The sequence below is a fragment of the Montipora capricornis genome, chromosome 14 (assembly GCF_036669925.1).
Source record: "Montipora capricornis isolate CH-2021 chromosome 14, ASM3666992v2, whole genome shotgun sequence".
NCBI classification, from domain to species: Eukaryota; Metazoa; Cnidaria; class Anthozoa; order Scleractinia; family Acroporidae; genus Montipora; species Montipora capricornis.
This window is the reverse complement of record NC_090896.1, coordinates 39447086-39450109: the sequence shown is the minus strand read 5'-3', so window position 1 is coordinate 39450109 and position 3024 is coordinate 39447086. Positions and strand designations below refer to the sequence as shown.

At 35.6% G+C, this 3024-nt stretch overlaps 1 protein-coding gene across 1 annotated transcript in view; it reads left to right on the top strand.

The window, feature by feature from the left end:
- Positions 1–588: 588 nt before the first annotated feature.
- LOC138031220 (melanocortin receptor 5-like) overlaps positions 589–3024 on the top strand; it is a 20841-nt gene continuing 18405 nt past the window's right edge. Inside the window, exon 1 of the mRNA XM_068878896.1 lies at positions 589–997. The gene's annotated coding sequence lies outside the window, so the exon portion shown is untranslated. The remainder of the gene's footprint in view (positions 998–3024) is intronic.

The following is a 3024-nucleotide window of genomic DNA, read 5'->3' as shown; positions in this document are numbered from 1 at the left end:
GTGTTACTTCATTTTCAGCGTCTTTATCAATCGATCATAATGAAATACATTTTTGCGCGGAATGTTACTAATACCAAGCGCAAAGGCAGATTGTGTGTATACGAATAATCACGATGTTTTCGTGCAATTTGGGACAAGAAAAGCTTGTATTTTAAAAACCAACTGAACTGCACGAGCCTAGGGTCTTAAATTTACCAGTGTTTATTTTTTTTTCAAATTGTCCGAAAAAAAAATTGTGGCTACAAAATTGATAATATACAGGGAGAAAATAAAAAGAAAACTTATGATAATTGTGCAGAGGACTCACATTTGATTGGCTGTCTGTGATCATTGGCCAATCAGAATGCTTCGTTTGTTACCTTTTTTTGACTGAATTACCTCTTTCGTCTCTTTTCTATTTTGTTACCTAGAAACTGCAATTCTCTTAGCCAATCACAAACTATCCTAATATTCTAATCGTCGTTTTCTTTCTTCGAAAAAAGGATGTTTGGAGCAGCTGTTACGGGTGTTTGGTTTACGGCTGCGCTGTATACAGCCATCCATTTTTTCTATCCCCTTAAACTTGCCTCCTACTTTTCCGGAATTGTTTTTTTTTTAATTATCCCTTTTTCTTACTCGTCCATCGTTATTAAACTTTACTGTGGAACTCATCCTCAACATCAATGTGCCATCAATAGAGAAAGAAAACTGACCAAGACACTGTTCATTGTAACAATTGTATCGGCAATACTACTGCTGCCCCGTGGAATTGTCTATATTTGTTTTTACCTTTCTTCAGGCGAATGGTTAGAAACCATTTCTCATCAAACAAGGTTCCATTTAACGTATTCTGTACATTGCTTATTTTACGCAAACTCTCTCATAAATCCATTGTTATATGCATTTAAAATGCCACAGTTCAAGAGAGCTCTGTTTTCATTATTTCGTTGTAGATCTCGCTCGGAGCCAGTTCAGGTTTTTCCTCTTAATGACATGAAAGTTGTTAGATTTCGCTCAGGTAACTGATGAATATGTGTTTACCAAGCATTTTAAAACTGAGGGTTTTAAATTTTTGTCCGACTTCTCTCTCTCTCTTTTTTTTTAATTGCAAACACTTTATTCAAGTTAGTGTAAAGGAATATCTGTGGAAATGCATGCATGCTAAGATTGTTCCATCAAATATATTAAAGTTTGTAAGGAATTGTTTGCTGTTATGTCTTTTGGTTCGATAGTCACGTTTGCGATAAAACACTAACTTTTCCTACACTGAATTTCGAGATAAATAAAGTTGATGTATATAGGGTATGTATGTGCATGTGTGTGTCTGCACCAGGGGCTGTTCATGATAAAGTTCGTGGAACGATCTTGTATTTCGGAGTTGTGGCAATTGTCGTGTTGTTCGACCGTCTAATAAAAAGTAGGACTGAAAAATATAAATTTTAGGCCTAGTACCTCATCATACAGTGAACTTAAACGTGTGCTAATTTGAGGAAACTTGCAGCCAAAAAACTCCCTCGAGACGAGGGACATTTGACAATTACGTGTTAATACGTCAACTCAACAACCCACGCAACAGTGTTCAAACTATAACTGTGCGAACTTTGCAAGGAGGCGTGCTGTCAATCAAATTCACACACCCTGTTTGGTGGACAATTTATAAAAAATCTTTGTTAGGTGGCCACGGTAAGGCACGTCGCACGGTAATTATTTAACTCTTTCCAAGAATTAAACGCAAATTTGTCGAACTGAACTATAAAAGAAAAATAGTAAAACTTCCAGCCTCTCAGGCAGTATTCCAAATATCTAAAAATATACTCTTTGTTATTTTGTATCTAAATTCAGTTATTTTATCGAAACAACTGCATTCTTTTGGCTCGAAGTCATCTTGGATAAATTTAGGAAATGTAATTTCTGACGATTGAATGACTGAATGAATTAGTCAGAAATTGATATTCTGACGCTCGCGGGGTGTCACGGGACTAGTTAAGGGTATTTAACAGTTTTGGCAGGAGACTTAAGACATTCTAGGTCATACAGCCTCCCTGTCTATTTACTTTTTTATGATGTGCTGCTGCATTAGACGGGAAATACGTTTCCACATGTTTTTTGGCCAAGTCTAAACGGTGGTTTTTTAGTGGTTTTTCGTATCTAGCGTAGCACAACTTCTCTGATTATATTTAACTTTAGTAGTATAGTAGGCTTGTTTTGCATTTGTAGTAGGATTGTCTTGGATTTTTAGAAAGAGTGTCTTGCATTTGTACGGCTGACTGACACATCCTAAATAAACTTTCACTCGAATCGTCGTAGTCAGAATAAACCCTTTGCTCGATCAAGCACCTGAATTATTATTATTATTATTATTATTATTATTATTATTATTATTATGTTACTGACGACATAAGAAGCGACAAGCACAATTATAAGGCAAATTATGTGCATGTTTAAATTTATTGATGCACGTTTGTTTCGACATGAAGTTAGGCAAACTTTTAAGACAAGTGTTCTTAACGATGGGTTAAGACAAAAACACTCTCCTTGCAGCTGGAGAGAAAGTCATCAACGAATATTAATTTAAACATAGCTTCTATTTTGTCTCTTAAGGTGAAACAGCACAATATATTAGTCAGTTGCTGATTTCACAATTCACTTTAGCAATTTTTTCGAAGAGACTTGAATTCTCAGGTCTTAAGGAAAAATAGTTTTCACCTCTGCGCAAGCTAGTTGTCTTGGTAATGCATTGATCACATGGCATTTGAATTTTTAAAGGCTAAATATTAATTTCAGACCCGTCTTTTTAAATAAACACTAGAATGTACTTTCATTCCCTCATTACATATTTTTTGAAAGGGGACAACAGTTCATTCTTTTGTAAAATGCCGACGATCAATAACATGACCTCGTGCAGGCGTTATTGTCCCATGCTGGACAGGTGACCATGTTTGTGGATTAACCCTAATTTAAACTTCTACCTCTCGGGTTATATCTTCTACAGCAACTTTTCATTCAGCACAATTGCGCAAGTATAAGAGAAAGCTAGTAAACACG